General features: G+C 41.4%; 1 protein-coding gene across 11 annotated transcripts in view; it reads right to left on the bottom strand.

Moving 5' to 3' along the window:
- ERC1 (ELKS/RAB6-interacting/CAST family member 1) overlaps window positions 1-15,561 on the bottom strand; it is a 519,222-nt gene extending 503,661 nt beyond the window's left edge. For 9 of the 11 annotated variants that reach the window (XM_046661678.1, XM_046661716.1, XM_046661704.1 and 6 more), the window contains exon 1: window positions 15,310-15,561. The gene's annotated coding sequence lies outside the window, so the exon portion shown is untranslated. Of the gene's footprint in view, window positions 1-4,210; window positions 4,325-15,082; window positions 15,166-15,309 lie in introns of those variants that run through there. The other 2 variants (XM_046661687.1, XM_046661697.1) reach the window with 2 other exon arrangements.
- Between the last annotated feature and the right edge of the window lie 620 nt (window positions 15,562-16,181).

The following is a 16,181-nucleotide window of genomic DNA, read 5'->3' as shown; positions in this document are numbered from 1 at the left end:
GAAGTATACTAGATTTTCCATAAATACTTTTGAATGAAGGAAGAAAGGGGAAAAAAGAAAAAAGGAAATAGATGTGTACTCTTGGACAATTATGAAAATAAAAATTTTGTAAAGCAGATATTTTGCTATTCTATTTAAAAGAATTGTAATTTGGGGCTGGTGCCATAGCCAAGTGGTTAAGTTTGCATGCTGCGCTTTGGCGGCCTGGGGTTGCACTGGTTCAGATACCAGGCATGGATATGGCACCGCTCATCAGGCCATGCTGAGGCAGCATCCCACATAGCACAACCATAGGAACTTACAACTAGAATATACAACTACATACCAGGGGGCTTTGGCAAGAAGAAGGAAAACAAAAAAGGACTGGCAACAGATGTTAGCTCAGGAGCCAATCTTGGGGGAAAAAAAAGAATTGTAAGATGAATTTGTTAAGAATCAACTCCTAATTCTGAACTTTTCAAGGAAATCCTAATTCATGCTTTAAAAAAATTTTTTTAAATACACCTACAGGGGCCGGCCCCATGGTGTAGCAGTTACAGTCAGTGTGCTCCACTTCAGCAGGCCAGGTTCTTGGGTTCGGATCCCAGGCGCAGACCTACAATACTCGTTAGCCATGCTATGGTGGCGACCCACATTTAAAATACAGGAAGACTGGCACAGATGTTAGCTCAGGGCAAATCTTCCTTAGCAAAAAAAAAAAAAAAAAAGTACATACTTGCTATATAGAAATATATATTTACACATTATTACACATTACCTGCATTTGTGAATTTAAACCTAAAGAATTTATATCCATTTTCGATTAACTCTTTTTTTTTTCTTTTTGGTGAGGAAGATTAGCCCTGAGCTAACATCCGCCACCAATTCTTCTCTTTTTGCTGAGGAAAACTGGCCCTGAGCTAACATCTGTTCCCATCTTCCTCTATTTTATATGTAGGACATCTCCCACAGCATGGCTTGATGAGCGGTGCACAGGTCTGCACTCAGGATCCAAACCAGTGAACCCCAGGCCACCGAGCATGCAAACTTAAACACTACACCATCGGGCCAACCCCAACAATTAACTTATTTTTAATAACAACCAGGGAAACAGATAAAACTGCTACTCTATTAAAATTAAGAAATATCAAGCCCTAAGCATAAGAATAAATAATCAAATTATTTCAGAATGGATTCAGAAACTTAACAATACTATAAAATTAACTACCAGCAAACCACTAGAAAAGCCACCAGAAAAATCAAGTGAAATGGCCAATAACTCTACTTTCAATAACTCTTTCTACTTATGCAGAGGAGAAAAACATCAAGCAAAGGTTCAGCCTAAATTTAGTATAGCAGTTTAGAAAAGGGATGCAAACTATTTGAAATATTCAAAATTACCAGCTACTGATGAAAGTGAATGAACATTCCCATGAAGGCGGAAGTCACCTGTGTGGCATCTGAAGGGATGTATGCTAAATGATCAGAAGGGATGTACTCAAAAAGATGTAAGACATAGGGGGCTGGCCCCGTGGCCGAGTGGTTAGGTTCGCGCGCTCCGCTGTAGGCGGCCCAGTGTTTCGTTGGTTCGAATCCTGGGCGCGGACATGGCACTGCTCATCAAGCCACGCTGAGGCAGCGTCCCACATACCACAACTAGAAGAATCCACAACGAAGAATATACAACTATGTACCGGGGGGCTTTGGGGAGAAAAAGGAAATAATAAAATCTTAAAAAAAAAAAAAAAAAAAGATGTAAGACACAGCTACTTCTTGTTTCAGAAGAAATCCTGTGAGTCTCTTAGATCTTTAATAACTTCATATTGATTAATCTTAAATTCAAATTAGTCTTCTTCTTTGGAAGGGTCAGCAACAGTAAATTCTGTATGTACAAGGAGAAAAGTATATATATATATATACACAGTGAAAAAAAGGCAGGCAGCCAGAGAGAAGAAAGTCTCTATCAATTTTTTTCAAATAAGTGAAAGCTTTTAAAAGAAAAAAAATGCTAAGAACTTCTTTAACCAGTAGAAATGATTTTAAAAATCCATGTAGTTAGCCAGATTAACAGGTCAAAAGAAAAAAAATTATTTTCTCAACGGACATGAAAATGCATCAGGTATAGTTTAACATTTATTACTGATTAAAAATCTTAACAAATTAGGAATAAAAGGAAACTTTGTTAATCTAATAAAGGATATGTGCAAAAGCAAATAACAAGGATCTGTAGGGGAACAGCTCTGCTGTTCCACCCGTAGTGACCTGCAGTTATCTGACTCTTGGTAGAATGCCTTGTGATCCCCCTAGAACAGGACAGGATGCGAGGCCTACAGGATCCGCCAGCAGGCCATTTCCCACCACTTCCCTCTCTCCCCTAGAGGGTGTCATGAATACATTGCTGTCTGGACTCTAAGGAAGCATCAGATTCAGCCCTGCTCATCTCAGAACAGAGGTGTAGAATACAAAACCCCTTAGGAGAAAATCAGAACGGGCTCCTCATCAAAAGGGCATCTCACAGCTCACACTGTAGTTGTCGGCAATGTTTTTGTTTTGGCGTCATCCTTTTGAGTTACGGGTCACAGGGAGCTGCCACCTTTGGCTTATTTATGTTTCCATTGCCCATCTAAGTGATAAACTGCCTAAGTCTAAAGGGCCCACTGTATCTATACCAGTCAAATTAGTCAGGCCTTGGCCTTTGCCTTGCCTTGTCTTGTGTGTGTGTGTGCTTAGCAATATCATACTTAATAGTGAAAAGTGCAACAATTTCTCTTTGAGATGGGAAAATAACAAGGACGTCTCCTATCACCACTCTGTTCAACCACATGCCAGAGATCCTAGCCAAAAGGCAAGAAAAAGGTGTAAGAATTGCAAGACACAAAACAGTAATTACGCACAAATAACATGATTATATAAGTAGGAATCCAAGAGAATCTACAGATAAATCATTAGAATTCATAAGATTCTGGGAAAACACAAAGTCAATATTCAAATTCAATTTTATTCCATATACCAACAACAGAAAATAAAATTTATTTTAAAATCCCATTTATAATACCATCAAATACCTAGGACTAAATCTACAAAAGATGTGTAAGAATACTGCACAGAAAACTACAAATCATTACTGAGAGATCTGAAAAACATAAATAAATGGAAATACTATATTCAATGACTGAAAGACTCCATATTATAAAGAAGTAATTTTACCCAATTAATCTACAAACACAACATAATTTCAATCAGGATCCTGACATAATTTCTTTTTAACTTGACAAACTGATTCTAAAATTTATATGGAAATACAACAGACCAGGAATAACCAAAACATTCTTCTCTTAAAACAGCTTTATTGTCATAATTTACATACCATAAAACTCATCCATTTTAAATGTATAGTTGGATGAGTTTTACTAAATTTACATAGTTGTGCCACCATCACCACAACCCAGTTTCAGATCACTTCCATCACCTCAGTAAGTTCCCTTATGCCCATCTGCAGTTAATCCTCACTCCCACCCTAGCGCCAGAACTACTGATTTGCCTTTTCTAGAAATTCCATGTAAATAAAATTATAAACTGGCAGGGGCCAGCCCCATGGCCTAGTGGTTAAGTTGGCACACTCCACTTCAGCGGCCCAGGGTTTCGCAGGTTTGGATCCTGGGCGAGGACATGGCATCGCTCATCAGGCCATGCTGAGGTGGCATCCCACATGCCACAACTAAAAGGACCCACAACTAGAATACACAGCTATGTTCTGGGGGGCTTTGGGGAGAAGAAGGAAAGATAAAAAATAAAAACAAAAAAAAACCTACTTTTGTAAAAAAAATAAATAAATAAACTGGCAGTTTTTTCACTTACCAAAACATTTTTTTTTAAAGATTGGCCCTGAGCTAACATCTGTTGCCAATCTTTTTTTAAAAATCTTCTTCTCCACAAAGCCCCCCAGTCCATAGTTGTATATTCTAGTTGTATGTCCTTCTGGTTCTGCTATGTGGGACGCCGCCTCAGCATGGCTTGATGAGCAGTGCTAGGTCAGTGCCCAGGATCCGAATCAGCTTGAAACCCTGGGCCGCTGAAGTGGAGCACGTGAACTTAACCACTCAGTGACAGGGCCAGCCCCAGCAAAACATCTCTGAGGTTCATTTACATTGTTAAACTTATCAGTAGTTCCTTTTTATTGTTCAGTAGCATTCCATTATATGAATATACTATATTTTGTTTATAAACTCACCAGCTATGGACATTCAGAATGGTTCCAGTTTTTGCTATTATGAATAATGCTGCTATGAACATCTGCATACAAGTCTTGTGTGAACATATGTTTTCTTTTCTCTTGGGTATACATCTAAAAGTCAAATAGTTGAGGACATACAGTAAATATATATTTAACTTAAGAAACTACCAAACTGTTTTCCAAAATGGCTGTAACATTTAACATTCCCACTAACAATGTACTAGAGTCCCAGTTTCTCCACATCCTTGCAAACATTTGGTAATTCAAGCTTTCGATTTTAGCCATTCTAGTGGGTGTGTACTGATATCACACTGTGGTTTTAATTTGCACTTCCCTATTGATTGATGATGGTGAGTATCTTTTACAAGTGCTTATTACCGTAAGTACATCTTTGGTGAAGGGTCTATTCAAATCTTTTGCCCATTTTGGGGGAAGCTGTTTGTCTTACTATTTAGTTGTAAGAGTTCTTTAGATATTCTGGATGCAAGTCCTTTATCAGATATATCATTTGCAAATATTTTCTCCCATTCTGTGGTTTGTCTCTTTTTTTCTTAATGGATTCTTTTAAAAAGCAAAACTTTTGGGGCCAGCCCTTTGGCCGAGTGGTTAAGTTCTCACGCTCTACTTCAGCGGCCCAGGGTTTCACCGGTTCGAGTCCTGGGTGCGGACACGGCACCACTCGTCAGGCCACGATGGGGCGGCATCCCACATGCCACAACTAGAAGGACCTACAACTAAAAATACACAACTATGTACTGGGGGGCTTTGGGAGAAAAAGGAAAAATAAAATCTTTTAAAAAAAATTTTTTTAAAAAGCAAAACTTTTTAATTTTGATAAAGGCCAACTTACCAATATTTTTCTTTTATGAGTCATACTTTCAGTGCCATATTAAGAAATCCTTTCCTAACCCAAGGTCTCGAAGATTTTTTCCTATGAGGTAAGGTTTGAAGTTCATTTTTTTGGCATATTGACATCCAATTATTGTAGTACCTTTTGCTGAAAAGACTATCTTTCCCTCCATTGAATTACCATGGCACCTTTGTTGAAAATCAATTAACCATAAATGTGTGGGTTTATTTCTGGACTCTCTATTCTGTTCCACTGATGCATACATCCACCCCTATGCTGATACCACACTGTCTCGATTACTGATCATGACAGTCATTGACAGACATTGAATGTCAAAGAAGACATTCTTGCAAAACAAGGAGGGAAGCACACACTCTATGAGGCATTAAGCTTACTATAAAGCTCCAGTAACTAAGACTGTCTGGCATTGGACCAAGATAGAGAAACCAGAGGAACAGCATAGAGTGCCTTAATTTATTACAAAGCAGTTGAAAAAAAGGAAGGAAGTGTCAATAAATGGTGCTGAGAAATCAGCTAACAACATGGGGAAAAAATAAACCTCAATTTCTACCTCACAGCATACACAAAAATCAATTACAGGCAGATCACAGTGCTATATGAGAAAACTATAGCAACAACACTTCCATAAAATCATAAAAGAAAATAATTTCATGTCCTCAGAGAGGGAAAGCCTTTTTTTTTTTTTTTTTTTTACTGAGGAGGATTTGCCCTGAGCTAACATCCACTGCCAATCTTCCTCTTTTCATATGTGAGCTGCCACCACAGCATGGTCACAGATGAGTGGGGTAGGTCCACACCCAGGAACCAACCTGGGCCGCCAAAGCAGAGCATGCTGAACTTAACCACTGGGCCCCCGGAGCAGGCCAGGGAAAAACTTCTTAAACAGGCCATAAAAAGCACTAACCATAAAGGAAAACATTAATTGGACTACACTAAAATTAAGAATACTGTTCTTCAAAAGACACCATTAAGAGAGCAAAATGGCAAGCCACAGATTAATATTTGCAACATAAATAACCAACAAAGGGCTCGTATCCAAAATATTTAACTCCTATAAGTTAATTAGAATAAGAAAGACAAACAGAAAATTGAGCAAGATATTTGAATAATCACTTCACAAAAGGTTTTCCAAATGACCAAGAGATACAAAGGTGTTGAACTTCACTAGTAATCAGTCAATGCAAATTAAAACCAGGAGATACTACTATCAATAGTATAAAGTATACCTGAAGTATAAATAATTTCATTGGAATGGCTGAAATAATGACACTGACAACACCAAGTATTGGCAAGGATATATAATACAAGGAACTCTCAAACATGCTTTGGGGGATTTCAGTTCATACAGTCACCTAAGAATATCGTTTGGCAATTATCAACTGTATGATGCCGCACTTCCACTGCTGGCAACATAGGCATCAAAAATCTATGCACCAAAAGACTTGCACAAGAATGGTCATAGCAGCATAATTCATAATGCCCCCAAAGTGGAAACAATCTACATATCTATCATTAAATTATGGATAAATTGTGGTGTATTTATATAACGGAACGCTACTTAGCAATGAAAATGAACAAACTACAGCTACACACAACAAATCTTAAATCTCACAAACAAAATGTTCAGTCAAAGCAGCAAGACATAAAAAGATCTCTACAATATGATTTCATGTACATAACGCTGGAAAACAGGCAAAACTACACTATAGGTTTATATACAAAGAAAAGCAAGAAAATGATTCTCATAAAAGTCAGGACACTCTAGTTACCCTTCTGGGGGAAGGAGTGTGTTGTGACTGGGAAGGGGCAAAGAAAGTTTCTCGACTGCTGGCAAGGTCCTAGTGTTTGGGATAGATGATCATTATACAAGTGTAAGTTGCTAAGCTATACATTTGTTTTATATACTTTTCTATATGAGTGTTATTCAAGAACAGGTTCAAAGAGGAATTAATTCCTTCAATCAATAAGTTATATAAAATGCTTAAGTCCAAACTTTTATTTCTGGAAATATTTTCACAATTTCAATGATGTTTAACTGAAGTTCAGACAGGTTTTTTCCATTAGTTATCTAATTTCCATACAAGGGCTTTCAAACAAAAAAGAAAAACAAAAAAATAAGGAAAAAATTTAAAATATATATATGTATACACATAAAGGGGCTCTCAGGTGAAAAGCACTGTCTATTCACAGGGCACACCACAATGAAGCAAGTTAAAGGGAACACAAGGTTTAGTTTCATTCTTGATGAACCACTAAAAATAAGACTCATAAAGACTTTGGGTGATGGCATGTTAATGACGGTTCATCATTTATAATAAATGTTCCATTCTAGTGTGGGATGTTGATAATGGGAGAGGCTATGCACGTGTTGGGGCAGGGGGTCTATCAGAAATCTCTGCACCTTCCACTCAATTTTGCTGTGAACCTAAAACTGCTCTAAAAAATAAAGACTTTTTTTTGAATGCCTTCAAGAGTTGCTACAATTCTAAAGCACACCTCTGACAATGTGTCTCCTAAATTACAAACCTTCAATAGCTACCAATACAGTATCTCAAGATTGGAAGGAACCTTCAACTCACCTAGCAAACATTCATTCAATGCTTGGAACGTGACAGGGGATGCACTACCTCATAAAAACATTCACACCATCACTGGACAACAATGACTTTTACAAAATCAACAGGGAACAGTAAAATGGAAGGTGGAGCAGCAGGAGAATTCAAGAATTCACATATTTCTGGCTTGAAGAACTGGTAGTGTCATTTAATGAATTAAGGAACACCAGAGAAGAGCAGGAATCACACATTTAGTTTGGATGTGTTGAGTTTAAGAGGCATCCAAATGAAAATACTGAGTAACAATGGTCCTAAGGGGAGAGGTAAAGGTTGAAGACAGAAAAACGAATGCTCCGCATACAGATGGAAAATCAAATAGGAGATGAGTTCACCCACAGAAATTCAAACATTTAATGAATGGGTATAGAAAGATCAACAAAGGTGACTGAGAAAGAGACCAGAGAACAAGGAAGAAAAACAGGAGGATGATCTGAAGACCCCAAAAGAAGTGAGTTTTACAGGAGGTAGAGAAATCAGCTGTGTCAAATGCTGCTGTGGTAGGCAATGTTGCAAACAGCTCTGAACGATCTCTGCCTCCTAGCAGAATTCACGTTCTTGTGGAAGTCCTCCTTGTGTGTGTTGGACCTAGTGACTCCCTTCTAATGAACAGAATACAGCAAAAGTGACAGAATGTCATTTCTGAGACTAGGTTACAAATAGACTCTGGCTAATATCTCTCTTCCTCCTCCACAGAGCTCTCAATCAAGAAGCAAGGTGCCAGACTGCGAGTAGTCCTACCTTTGCTGTTAGTGCCCGGGGAACCGATTCCAACTCCCAGCGACCCCGTGTGCAGCAGAGGGGAACCCTGCCCAGCCTTTTTGAGCCATCCTCTCACCTTCTGACACTATAGCAGACAATGCTCTGCTACAATTCACTGGGTTTTCATGGCAAAGTTTTTTGGAAGTGGGTGGCCAGGTCCTTCTTCCTAGTCTGTCTTATTCTGGAAGCTCCAGTGAAACCTGCCCACCATGGGTGAGCCTGCTGGTATTTGAAATCCTGGTGGCAGAGCTCTCAGCATCACCGCAGCACACAGCTGCCACAGTATGACACAGACGGGTGGTGTGGTTCCCTGATCAGGAAACAAACCCAGGCCTCGGTGGTGAGAGCATGGAAACTTAACCACTAGCAGAAACCCAAATGGCAAAGAGACTGATTTCTCCAGCAACAACCAACAAGGACCTCAGGCCTGCAACAGCCACATGAGTGAGCTTGGAAGCAGACCCTCCCCTAGTCAAGCTGAGATGACTGCAGTCCTAGTCAACATTTGATTGCAGCCTTATGAGTGACCCTGAATCAGACACGCCAGACTCAGAAGTGTCTGACTTGCAGAAACCGTGAAACAATAAATGTTTGTCGTTTTACGTTTGGGGGTAATTTGTTGCATATCAATAGACATCTAGTACAGCCGCTAAGAGGTTAAAAAAGAGGACAGAAAACTAACCATTGGCTTTAAATACATTACTAACCCCAGCAAAACAGTTTCAGTGAAACTGTGGAAACAGAAACAAGACAGAAATAGGTTGAAAAGAATATTACAAGTGAAGAAATGGAGATGTATAGGAAATGTAGACAAACTCTTTCAAAAAAGTTTGGCTATAAAGCAGAGTGCAAGACTTAGAGAAAGTATGAAGTCGGAAAAGAGTTTTTTGTTAAGATAAGAAAGACTTTTTAAAGTTTAAGTGATGATAATAAGAAGCCTATAGGATGGAAAAACACACTTTCAAGGATTTCAAGGAACTTCACTGTGTTATCAAGAAACTCCTCTAAAAGTTCTTACTACCTCTCTGCCTTGGCTGAAAACTGGCATTCCCAGGACACCTCTTCCCACACAGCCCTTTAAAGGGCAAGCTATTAAGTCTCCCACACTCCACACCCAATGGAGCGAGGTGACATGAGGCTGGTAGCCTTCTTTCTTCCAATGCCACCTTCAGAACATTACTCCCGAACCCTCATGGAAAATCCCTGTTACTCTGATTCTTGTGCTCTTCAACAACACGGTCTTCCACCTCTGCCTCGTCACCATCAGCTAATGACCACCTGGGCATCTTCCACACTCAGTGAGGCTACACTGGCAACTAGTTCACATTGCCACTATCTTCTATGCCACTCCTCCTGGGTCATTTCAATACACACATGGATGAGTCATCTAACACCAGTTCCTCACACCCATCATCCTCAGTAAGCAACTCTCTATTCTCTGCATATAGCCATTCACAACCTGTTGTGAATTCACTTAATCGTATTATTATCCAATCATTCATCAAATATTTATTAGGTATCTCTTATCCGCTCAGTAGAGAACACGTGACAGATAGTCCCTGTTCTCCTAAAACCTAGGACATGTTTTTTCATATTTTCCACGAAGACAGCATAAAAAGATTTGGCTGAAGTCTAGAACGACTACATTTCCTTTATTCATCAGCCTAGGAATCACGTCAATTCTAGGAAACTAGAATTACTGTCTGATGTGACCTAGTGAATCGATGCTGTATCCTAATGATCATATTTTCCTTGACAAGGCTTCTAAAACTACCTCAAATCTATTTTAAAATATTGCCAGAGTTTCATACTAGATTCATCAATCTGTAAATGCATAATTGTGCTGTCCAATACAGTAGCCACTAATCACAGTGGGTATTTAAATTAATTTTAATAAAATTAACAATCCAGTTTCTCAGTCACACCAGCCGCATTTCAAGTGTTCACCAGGCACACACGACTAGTGGCTACTGTACTGGATGGCGAAGATACAGAACATTTCTGCCATCACAGAAAGTTCCACTGGACAGTGCTGGTCTAAGGTTTTTGGTATTCTCTTCCTTCTTCCCAGAAAAAAATTAAAATGATAGACGTCATCTCCCAGTCTCCTGAGAACTCTCTGGGGCATCACAATATCCCAAGGAATTCCGTACATCAGGCATCATCATCACCAACATCATAGTCACCATCACTACTCTACTGTCATCATCAGGGCAGTTGATTTTTATTGAGTACTTAATATATTCTAAGGACTTTATTAAAAGCTTTATGAGTATTATCTCATTTATTCCTCACAACAATCACACGAGGTAGGACTATTATTCCCATTTTATGGATAAAAAAATTAACTGAGTTTTAGACAATAAAATAACTCACCCAAAGTTATACAGCTAGGAAGTGACAGCAATGCGCAGAAAGTTCAAGCAAATTAATAATGTAATTATTTTGCCTTTTTAAGACAACACACTTTTTAACAAAAAGGAATGAGATCAACACCTCACACCAGCACTCAACACTCCAGCCAGACTGAACTATTTTCAGATCACTCAATTTGCCCTACAGCTTTCTTGCCTTTGGGTTCTGTACATGCTGTTCCCTCTGCTTCCATCCTTTTCATTTGGCCAAATCCTACTTATCCTTAAGACCTCAGATCCTCCCACAATCCAGTTTAGGGATGTATCCTGAGCTGATGCAGAAACCCGTATGTTACCTATTAAAGCACTTACCACAGCAGACACAGGCTCCTGTTCACTTTTCCTCTTCTCCCATTAGAATGAAACTCCTTAAGAATTAAGAGACCCTGTCCCTTATTTATCATGGACTCCATCTGGCCTAGCCCAAAACTTGGAACACAAAAGGTACTCAATAAGTACTTGATAAATGAAGGAATACTGAAAATAAGATGCTTAGATAATTAAATCATTTCACAAGTATTCACTAAACCAAATAAAACGCTATCTAATTTGACTTTTACACAAACTTATGCTTCTATTCAATCAGAGAATATTAATAGTACACACTAAATGGCTTCATTACCATTTAGTTGCTAATAAAAGTATTTCACGAACATTTTTCCCACACAATATGCAAAACAAAACTTAAGAACCAAAGATCAGGGGCCAGCCCGGTGGTGCAGTGGTTAAGTGCGCATGTTCCACTTCGGCGGCCCGGGGTTCGATGGTTCGGATCCTGGGTGCAGACATGGGACCGCTTGGCACGCCATGCTGTGGTAGGCGTCCCACATATAAAGCAGAGGAAGATGGGTATGGATGTTAGCTCAGGGCCAGTGTTCCTCAACAAAAAGAGGAGGTTTGGCAGCAGTTAGCTCAGAGCTAATCTTCCCCCCCCCCCAAAAAAAAAGAACCAAAGATCAGGGAGTAACTGCTAATGGGTTTGGGGTTTTGATGAAAATTTTCTAAAACTGATTGTGGTGATGGTTGCACCAAAAAGACTGAATTGTACACTTGAAATGGGTAACTCTTAGGACGTGTGAATTCTCTCTCAATCACGCTGTTACAAAACAAGAAGGATCTGCAGGAACCTAGACTTGAATTATGAAAACAATTATTAAGCAAAAAAATACCTATAAGATAAAATACTTGTTATATTTATACAATTTTAAAATAGCTAAATGCCATATTATTGCACAAAATCTCAATCGTTAAGAAAAACAAGAAAGTGGAAACAGTGTCTTCAGGAATAACCGGATGGGACAGGAGAGACTGACTTTTCCCTGGGTATTCTTTTACACCTTCTGATTCGGTATATGTATTACCTATTTTTACAAAATAAGTATACATAAGGTTAATAACAACAAAGTCAGCTCTCTCTTCAGTACTAGTATGCACTCCCAGGCTGCCTATTTTGTTCTGAAAAGAATAAAGAATGAAATATATTTTAAAAAATCATTCCAGGGAAGTAAAAAACAAAGATTCTTACATTTGTCTCATCTCGCACTGAAAAGCATTTAGTCATTTCTCTGTTACTAGACAGGATAATCAAGCAGAATTCTCTCTTACCCAACACTCTGACACATCTTTAAACAATGACACAGCTGATCGTTCCCTCCTCCTTGAAACTTCCTTTCCTTACTTCTAGTACAGCACACTCCCCTGGTTTTCCTCCGAACTCAAAGACCCCTCATCAATCTCCTTTGCTGGCTTCCTCTTCACCTCCCAGAAGGTATGTAGAAGGTAAGTTCCATGAAGGTGGGGATTTTTTTCAACTTTGCTCACTACTGCATCCCCAATATCTAAAAAAGTACTGAGAACCATAATAAATTACTGTTGAATGAATAAATGAATGAATCAGTGCCCCAAGGCTCAGATGTCGAAGAGCCATAGAAATACATCATATTCCACATAACCTTTATGCTAAGTTTACTTTATTACATTATATTTCTCTAAAAATTGATAATCAATGTACTATCATTATTTGATTAACCAAAATACTTCATTCCCTGGTCTTTCTCCAACAATGTTTTTGATACGGTATGTGTAAAATGCACATTTAACAGCTCTCAGAGAACCTTGCTGTAAGAACCTTCACTTCTGTTTTCAGTATTTTTTTTCCTGAGGAAGATTCGCCCTAACATCTGTGCTAATCTTCCTCTATTTTGTGTGGATGTAGGTCCATGCCCGAAAACCCAACCCAGGCCACCAAAGTGGAATGCCCCAAACTTAACCACTAGGCCACAGTGCCAGCTCGTTTTCAGTATTAATGTCGAATTAACACAGTGACATACTTATCAGAATTTAGTAATGAAAAAAAAAGGAACACCTCAGTAAACTCAACAAGGCTATCAGAGTAACAACTAAAAAGTGACATTTCTTGAAAAATAAAATGCAGGGGGTTTTTTTCAGGCATAAGAAATTCTAAAGAGAAATAGATCACTTCTACCTTACACTTTCCCCCAAATCATATGATTTCATTCCTACAAGGAGAAGGATCACATCCCACAGTCAGCCATGCAAATACCATTTTAGCAATATACAGTTTCACCCAGTGTCTTAGTTCGCATCATCTCCCTGTGTACCCAATTGAATCAAAGTAAAATTTAAAAGCCAAAACTAGATATGTGAACTTTAATTTTTCCATCTAAGTAATCCAAAATCAAAACTTTTCATTGTACCAACGTATAATTTGTTGTCTGAATACAGTCAATTAAACCTTTTATTTATAATTACAAACTGTACCACACCCTTTCTCACTTAATAGCTACTATATCATCTGTTTCCTATAAGTCTTTTCAAGCAGCAGTATTTGCTAAAGATAACAGTCTGCATGTTAAAAAAGGCAATGATCTGCAACTACTGACACTCACATCTGTATTTCTCTCTTGGGTTACAGGAAAGCACTTCTCTGGCTTTGTTCCCAAATAAATTGAGTAAGCCTTGGGAAAGTCATTGCTTAAATTCCATTTCATGATGGTTTCTCTTCCTCCATAAATGAATTATTGAGAGTCATGCCTAGTTCTATCCATTACATAATACATGTCCATTACAGGACCTGTTTTCTGAGCAAGAAATAGCTTAAACAACACTAAGTGATAGGTAAGGTCAATGACTATTAGATAGTGTAATCTAATAGGGAGTAGGAATCCAGAAAAGAAGATTCAGATTTAACGCGCTGTGAAACACTGATGGGAAGAATATTGAACGCTGTTTCCTCTTAGTAACATCTCCCTATGAAGTGACAGACACAGGCCCCCCAAAATGTTATTAAAGAGCATTTTAAAGGCACTTGACTCCAAGAACACTTCTCAGAAATTGAGGGACCTATCAGGAAAAAAAAACACCATTCTACTTCGTTTTTAAAGTGTTTAATAAAGATATCTGGAATTGAGAAATAAAAATAATCTCAAATAAGCGTTGAAGACTTAAAATGTCTAATGTCAAGGCCTACTGAAAAGCAAGCTGTAAAAGACAGCTGTGCTTTAAAACATTTAAGCATTTTTCATATAATTAGCTCCAAAAGAACTGTTCAAATTGTTCATTTATCCGCCCAACGCAGTCAACCACAACCACCTGCAACTATTACTCAGAAATATGTCTTCCAAAGCAACCACCTGATTCTCAGGCCCTCTCCTAAGGGGCCAGGATAAAGCCTGTAAAAGAGGTGGTAAAAAGAGATCTTTCTAGGTACAGAAAAAAGACTGGAAGATAACACCTTTAAGGAACTAAGCGTAATGGGACCTAATCCTTAATGTTGCTGCCAGAATGAAGTTGTCAACCCAAGATCTCACTCTTCTTGAAGGGTGTAAAACTTCAAATCCATCCACGCTCCTAATTGACCCATCCCGAGCCAAAAGCAGAGAGATTCTCCTCACCACCCCAGACCCACCCCAACCCCCCGACAGGATGATAAGAAGAAAAATAACCAAAACCCTAAAGGAGAAACGTGAGATCTAGTGCAATAGCTTCTCCAACTGCCTCAAAGGTAACATCCACAGCTCATCTTCCTTTTGAAATACCACCCTTCATCCCCTATCTCACCATTTCACAGAAAGAAAAAAAAAAAACCCTCATCTCTTTCAACACTTTACATCAGTCACCTAAACCCAGATCCACCCTGACCGCACCCCAAGCTCCTCATGGCTCCCCAATTCCTCCACCTCGCCCCTACCTCGCCCGCAACATCAGCCTCATAAACCGTCCACGCTCGTTTCTCCCGGCGCCCAGATGCCGCGTCTCCCACCTCCAACCTCCCGCCCGGGCTCCCCACAGCCCCCGCCTCAGCGCCCGCCCAGCCCCGAGCCCGGCGGCGGAGCCCGCGGGTGGGCTGGGGCGGGGTCCGCCGCTCCCGGACTTCCCCATCCCCCCGGCCGGAGGGGGAGGGGTCCGAAGCCTCACCTACGGCTCCGCCCCTGCCCGGGGGCGCGCTGCCCTGCCCCGGCCAGGGCCGTGAGGGAGCAGCGGGCGGCGGAAAGGCAAAGCCTCCGCGCCAGCGACAGGCGGGAAGCTCTGGGTCCCGCCTGACTTCCGAGCTGCCGCCACCGCAGCCGCCTCACCCCCCTCGGGGCTGCTGCTGTTGCGGCTGCTACCGCCCGGGCGCCGCCGCCACCGCCGCCGCCGCCGCCGCCGCCACAGCACAGCACGGCCCGGGCGCCCGCGACGTCACCGCGCCCCGCCCCTGCGCGAGACACCTAGCCCCGCCCCCGGGCCCGGCCGCCAGACGCCGCGAGCTCCGCCTCCTCCGGGCGGCCGCCTCGCCCCCCGCTCTCCCGGGAGCGCGGCTCTGCGCCCGCCGGCCTCCGCCGCCCCCCAGGGAACGCGGGGTGGGGTTGGGGAGCGGCGTGGCTCAGGGTCCCGGGGGCGGCCGCGCGCCGAAGCAGAGCAGCGGGCGCGGGGCAGAAACACGCACACCGCCCCCACGCGCGGCCCCCGAGGCCACGGGCGGGCAGAGCTCGGCCGGCTCCGGGGGAGGCGGTAGGTGGGAGCCAGGCCAGGCGGCGCTTGTCTCCTCGTGCTTGCCGTAGGAAGTGGCCGGGCCGGCCGAAGAGCGGCGGCGTCGCCTCCCCAAACCTTGGGGCCGCCCCGCCCCTCCCTCCCGGGGCCGTTACACACACCCCGGGGGCCGCCGCCGCCGCCGTCGAGCTGTCAGGACGTGCCTGGGTGCGCGCCCACGGCCGCGGCCGGCACCCTTTGTCCAGGGAAGTTGGACCTTTCCCCACCCTTAGCTTTTGCGAACGTGGCCGCGGAAGGCAGTAATGCGAGCTGAGACA

The sequence above is a fragment of the Equus quagga genome, chromosome 1 (assembly GCF_021613505.1).
Source record: "Equus quagga isolate Etosha38 chromosome 1, UCLA_HA_Equagga_1.0, whole genome shotgun sequence".
Lineage (NCBI taxonomy): Eukaryota > Metazoa > Chordata > Mammalia > Perissodactyla > Equidae > Equus > Equus quagga.
This window is presented reverse-complemented; position numbering and strand designations above follow the sequence as displayed.